The following is a 6877-nucleotide window of genomic DNA, read 5'->3' as shown; positions in this document are numbered from 1 at the left end:
AAAAAAAAAAAAAAAAAAAGGACTTCAAGGGATTCCACTCCTGGAGTTTCCCCCTTGAGAATTAACCCTGGGCTCCTCTCCCCCTTTTGATTTAATGTGAACCTGGGGAAGCAGGCTCAAGCCTTACTGCAGATGTCAATGCTAGGGAGAGGAATTGACAGTCTCACCATTGTCAACAGGATCACAGCACATTTGCTAGACTTCAAGGGTGGAAGTCTTTTTGTTTATATGAACTAGAGAAGAAGCAAAGTTAAAAGCAACATTTTTGTTTCCCCCTGATTAGAGGACAAGCAATGTGATCTTTTATCTTATTAATAGAAAAACATAGTCATTTTTTGTTTGTTTGTTTGTTTTAAAGATTTATTTATTATTTATGTGTAAGTACACTGTAGCTGTCTTCAGACACACCAGTAGAGGGCATCAGATGTCATTATAGATGGTTGTGAGCCACCATGTGGTTACTGGGATTTGAACTCAGGACCTTCAGAAGAACAGTCAGTGCTCTAATTGCTGAGCCATCTCTCCAGCCCCCATAGTCATTCTAAAAAAAAAAAAAAAAAAAAAAAGAAAGAAAAGAAAAGATTTATTTATTTATTTATTTATGTTATGTATGTGAGTTTACAGTTGCCTGTCTTCAGACACACCAGAAGAGGGCATTGGATCCCATCACAGATGGTTGTGAGCCACCATGTGGTTGCTGGGAATTGAACTCTGGACCTCTGGAAAAACAGTCAGTGCTCTTAACCGGTAAGCCATCTCACCAGCCCAACATGTTCATTCTTTACGACAGATCTCAAGTTGGGGGGGGAATATCTTTAAAATGTCTACTATTAACATGGATCAAAATGTAAAACATGTGAAATTATATTAAATAATAAAAACTTTCTCTTCAAAATTGACCCTTTGGTGTCTGGACTCCCCTTTCAAAACACAACCAGCTATATCAATTTCTTGAAGTTTATTTGGGGAGTTTATTTTGGAAGTGTATTTTTACATACTATTTTGTTCATAGGAATAAAATAGGTATACAATATAAGTATATGGATTTTTCTCTGCTTAATATAAATGGCAACATGCTAGTAGATAATTGTTTTGCATTTTAAAATATGCACTCAATGTATCTTAGATTATTTAATAATAATAAAAGATCTGTGTCATTCTTTTTCAAGTCTTCATAGGATTTGTTTTATGATTATGCCATCCATGACTTTTAGTTAACAAACTCCTTATAATGAGTTCTTCATTAATCAGTATGTTGTTTTTCAATATGTTGTTATTGGACACAAGGCAGAAATAAACAAGGCTTTATACATGTGGAAGTTCTGAAGTGTAATATAAGATAAACTCTCATCTGTGGGATTTTTTTAGTGAAAATAACCTGTGCATCTGTAATTTGATTAGGATTTTGAGTTTCCCTCTATGGAAGTCACTATAAGGTACATTTACATCTGCACTCTGACTGTCTCTCTTCACATGTACTCACACCCGGTGGCTATCGCGTGTTCCAATCTTTGACACTCTGCCAAGTGAAACAGCAATTTTTAAATATAGTCTTCAACTTTCATTTTTATCCCAGAGGATAAAACATGCTAACTTCCCTTTAGAACCTAAGACCACAAAGTTCTGCAGAGTTGTCTTCTCATCCTTAATCCTGGACTGGGTAGCAGGTCAGCATTCAAGTTCAGAGGTCAGGAGCATGGATGGCTACATGCCCAGAACCAAGAGGGATAGAGAAGCCAAAAAGGCCTTAGTTCATGACTATTTGCCTGGATGGAATCTCTGATGATGTCCCCAGATCACTTCTGATTATGGGAATGCAATGAGAAGCTAAGGTTCTGATTTCCACACCCTCAATAAAGTGACAGTCACATCTGCACTGTGACTGCCTCTAAACTGTGATATATCTCCAATTACTTCAGTGAGTGGGTTTTTTTTAAATTTTGTTTTCTTTTCTCAATTTATCTTACAGAAATAAAAAGTAAAACTGATTCCATATTCATGGATGCTAAGTCGCACAATGGAATGCAGTGGTGGTGGGAATCTGTGTGTGTGTGTGTATTATACTGGGCCAAATCATCTCGGGCACGTGGCTTATAAAGGCGTAAATAATATGTTTAACACAAGGAGGATTTTCCTTAGGAGGAGGCATGTTGCTAATTAGCATAATTATCTCATGACTTGCCAGCAAAAACATCCGTGTTTTTTTTTTTTTTTTTTTTGGTTTGTTTTGTTGAGTGCCTTTTGCACAAGGGAGAATTGTCATGTGGTTTTTAATGCTGTATCACTTTAAAACTAGTCACATGATTTTTCCTAGCGTCAGACAGAGATGATATTACGACAGGGATTTCAAAGATAAGCAAGAGGTGTTATCTACTGGAATATGGAGGGGGGAAAAATGGGGGAGTCGGGCCTGCTCGGCTGGGTTTGTGCCTGCCTTGCCCTCCCTCACAGTGTAACCATGTGCAAGTCACTTGGCTTTTCTGAGCTTCGGTTTCCTCACTCGAATAATAGAGATAAGAATCTAACCTATTTACAGCAGGGTCTACTTGTGAGCGAAGAATGGATCATTGTCCACGTGAAAGCACTTAAAGCTATAAACAGCAAAGATATTAGATCATCCAGCATTCGCGGTATAGGCAACCTCTGAGATGCTTGTTTCTACTCCCACCCCCGCCCCCCGCCGCTGCGCTCCAAGAAATGTACTGAAAATGCTTTTTCAGCAATCCCAGGCCACGTAGTTTTATATATGTATACAAACATGCATACATTAAACTTAAGAGTTCTGGTTGTCTGACATGTTCAGGAATGTTTTTATCTGTTACAGGCAGGCTATCAATCTTTAGAGGAAAAAAAACTTATATTAAAATATGCTTAGTGGAGGCTGAACTTTCCTTAGTTCGATTCAAGAACAAGGACTTTGGCTTTAAAGTGGCCAGACCTAGCTCCAACCCCACCCCCATCTGAACTTCTAACAGTCGGAGTGCTGGCTTCTTTAATCTTTAATAGGTGCTCGCTGGTAATCTGCTCGGAAGTCTTAGGACAATATAGGGCGCAGGTGGAACTCACCGAGAACAATCAGTGCTGCTTCCTTATAAACCCTTGCGCTGATAAGTCTGCAACTTTCCCACCTCCCAACCCCAGGCTGCGAGGGGACCCAGGAGGAGCCAATCCTCCCTCTGGCTAGCCTGTCCGACGGTCCTGGGGCCCCAAAGTTGGGCTCGGCAGAGCTTAGCTTTCCCACCGGGTCGTGAATGGTTTGGGGTCGCGCGGGACAGTCAGCCAGGCGCGCAGTCAGCAGCGGTGGCTTCGCGACACACGTGGCAACAGGTGCAGCGCGATCCAGGACGTACGCCCGGAGCTTGTGGCATGTTGACGTTTCGCCAGGGAGCCGGACCCGGCTGGCGACCATAGTGGAGCTCCGCGGGAGTCATTGTGCCTCAAGGAACCCCTGCTCGTCTCTCAGGTTAGTTTTTGGGGGGACGCTGTCCCTTCTGCCCCCCACCTGGCCTTTGTCTGGGCTCTAGGAGCCGCCGCGGGCGAGGGGCGAGGCCACCCAGCCCGGGATCCTCCGCCTTTGCTCCTCCCCCTGGCGGCCCGGGGCGGGGAGGCTGGGACGCCCGGGCTCCGGGTTCCCGGTTCCCGCCTGGCCGCCAAGGGTGCTGGTGCGTGTTGGGGTCGAACTGCAAGTCCCAGGTACAGACGCCTCCAAGGCGGGACCCGCCGAGGGTGAGGAACGCCGTGGCTCCCCCAGGGCTGGCTTCCCGGCTCTGCGGGCAAGCGCGGAGTGGATCCCATCCTGCCGCCCATCCCGGCCGCGGTGGGGACCTCCGGAGAACGAGGAGCTGGGGCGCGGCGACCGCAACGCACTCACGGTGACTGGATTGGCTTTCCGGGGAGGGGGACGGATGTCCTAGTGGGTTTCAAAGTAGGAGGAGTGGGGAGGCTGAGCTCACGTGGGGCCCGCGGGGCTCCTGCAGGACAGCGAGCTGCCTCTGCTGTCACCTTGAAAGTGACCGAGGCGGTGGGCTTACTGTGGATAAAGGACAACTGTCAAGTTTGCATCCTCGGGGGAAAGCCGCCCACCAAGCGCTGGACTCTGGCTTTGGACCGGGCAGCCTCAGGCTTCCGGCTGGGCGACTTGCCGGGCCCATTCCCACTTCAGCAGTCAGGGCAGAAAATATGGGAGAAAGGGAATTACTGCAGTTCCCCAGGTCCTTATGCGGGTATTACTCCCTGCAGCCTGCGGGTTCTTACAGACTGTATGGGAAAGCCCACGTTGAGGGTCGCCTTATTGATTACTCAATAGTGGACTTAGCTCGAATTTCCGCGAAGTCTTTGCCCCCCCCCCCACTAGGGTGATCTGTTCACTTTTCACTTGTAAAAGTGACAAATTTAATTGTTGTAAACATAGCTTGCATACTGGCACCCACTCTGCAAAATGCTACTTTTAAATTGTCTCGTGTTCTACCAAAGGAAATACAGTGTATTTTGTTTGTCTTAAAACCAGAGTCTTAGGCAAAACAGGAGGAAAGAGAGCTTTCATGTTTTGCCAGGTGATTGGAGTTCAATCAAGGTATCAAATCACAGCGCGGTGGGGGTGGGAGTGGATTCCAGGGATCCGGAGTCAACTTGTGGGAGGGCAAAAAAGAGGTAGGGTCGTGCTCCGCTGAACATAAGACCTCCGTAAGGAATGTTTTACAAATAGGTTATCAGTTTAAATAGTTCATCTCCTGTCCAGCAGTCCCTTTAGGGCACTCTGTATCCTGTTGTGTGGGTGTGTTTAACCTCTTGTTTACAGATTGATTTCTCAAGACGTTTATCGATAAGAAAAGTTATGCAAGAAAACCTGTTCCTGCCCTTTTATTTTTTTTTTGAAGGCATAGAATTTAGTTTAAAATACTTTTAAAATGTTGTACGCCCCCGTGACCCACTCCCTTGTTCAATGGATGGAGCGAAGAGTTTTGTATATACCAAACACCTGGATTATCATTGAGAGCTGCCCCAACCCCCCACCTGTTCCTTTTAAAAACTAGATTTATGTGGGAGAAAAAAAACCATGTGCTTGGGAGAGGTCTGTACCTTTTAATTAACCGTTAGGAATCCAAGGATAATTTTTGTAGGGTTTAACTAGGCTTGTGAAATTCTGGATAAATTTCTTGCAGGATTTTTGGAAACTAGAGTTACAGGAATTAAGCTTTTAAGAAGCATGTCACTTAGTAACTCTGAGAGCTCTGACTTCAGCCGGAATGGATGGCTGTTGTATATATAGTTTGTACATTCAGAAAAGTAAGAGTCAGTCCCACCATCTATTTTTTTTCTTTGTAAGATATGAAAATTCTCCCATTATATAAAGACTTCAAGATCTTAATGTTATACATTGTAATCTATAGATGTGTCGATTTATGTAGCCTTGTTTTACAAGCAGAATTTTCATTTGCAGTTACTATAATTAGATATGCTGTTGCAACACTTATCTTTTTAAAAAATTTGTATGCGAGGTAGGTTTCCTTAGGATAAAGTCCTTGGAAATCACAATTAGTGATGCAAAAGTTTCTTTTAAAATATTGAACTTTGGTCTCCAAAACTCCTTAGTCAAACTAAGCAGACAGGAATTGGGCTCTTGTGTTGCCTTCTTTTCAACACAGGTAACTACTCCACCCTTAAAAGGAAGTATTATTGCCAGCTTTATAGGTGAAGAGTGCAATCTTTGTATTTAAGTTTCCATTTCTATGATTGCAAATGTTATCAAGTACCCCACATGTGTTTCCAGTTTCTTTTCTTGTTTTCTTTTCATTTTGAGACAGAGTTTCTCTGTGTAGCCTTGACTGTCTTTGAATTTGTCTTATAAACCAGACTGGCCTTGAACTCAGAGATCTGCTTGCCTCTGCCTCCCAAGTGCTGGGATTAAAGGCATGCACTACTACATCAGGATAGTTTTCTTTTTATTTCAGTGTAGCATCACATTTTCCTCTTGGGATATTGGCATTTTTCTACTTATAAAAACCTCCTTCAGGCCGTTGGCATATATCTGTTCATACTGCAAATATTTTCCTCAATTTGTGTTTGCCCTATAAACACATTTATAAATGTGTTGACTTCCAGAAGTATACTTCAGTGTTGTCAAACATGCTGGGTTTTCCCAAAATGGATTTTAAGGAGTTCTGAATCACAGTTTAAGAAACACATATGGCTGTCACTTCTGGAACTATGACTACAGCTTCTACATTCTGCAGTAGCTACTGTTGTGCAATTTTTTTTTTCTTTTGCACGTGTTGATGACAAATTGTCGAGACTGGTATATGTCATTAGGATGTTCTTAGGGCTGGAGAAATGGCACAGTCTGCTTCCAGAAGATCTGGGTTTAGTTTCCAGCCCCCACATCAGGAAGCCCACAAATTGCCTGTAACTCCAGCTCCCTAGGGAACTAGTGTCCTCTTTGGGTCCTTTGTAAGCACCTGCCCTCAATCAGATCAGAACACTTAGGGAAACTGTGTACAGATATTGGGTGAGGATTTTCCTGATTCTTTGGGACCTGAGGAATCTTGAAGCCATCTATTTAAGCTTTAGGACATTTTTTCATCTCTCTGTCCAGAAAGCCCTGCAATTACTCTAAAACCTTGAGTTGAACACATCCATAGAATGGGACAGGAAGCTTATCACGTCTTGCCTTGCCCTACCCTAAAGCTGAGAAAATGATCAAGACAATCTGAATCTAGGTATTTGTAGTACTTGAAACCTTGATCAGATGATTCCATGTGTGTACCTTTTTTTTTTTTTAAGATTTTTATTTATTTATTATTATACATAGGTACACTGTAACTGACTTCAGATCTCATTATGGGTGGTTGTGAGCCACCATGTGGTTGCTGGGATTTGA

General features: G+C 43.2%; 1 protein-coding gene across 3 annotated transcripts in view; it reads left to right on the top strand.

Moving 5' to 3' along the window:
• Positions 1-3012: 3012 nt before the first annotated feature.
• The window catches only part of Mtus1 (microtubule associated scaffold protein 1), a 150179-nt gene continuing 146314 nt past the window's right edge, over positions 3013-6877 (top strand). For 2 of the 3 annotated variants that reach the window (XM_021218675.2, XM_029532080.1), the window contains exon 1: positions 3597-3872. The gene's annotated coding sequence lies outside the window, so the exon portion shown is untranslated. Of the gene's footprint in view, positions 3464-3596; positions 3873-6877 lie in introns of those variants that run through there. The other variant, XM_029532078.1, reaches the window with a different exon arrangement.

The sequence above is a fragment of the Mus pahari genome, chromosome 19 (genome assembly GCF_900095145.1).
Source record: "Mus pahari chromosome 19, PAHARI_EIJ_v1.1, whole genome shotgun sequence".
In the NCBI taxonomy this organism is placed as follows: Eukaryota; Metazoa; Chordata; class Mammalia; order Rodentia; family Muridae; genus Mus; species Mus pahari.
Note: the sequence above shows the minus strand (reverse complement) of the source record. Positions and strands in the feature narration are given on the sequence as shown.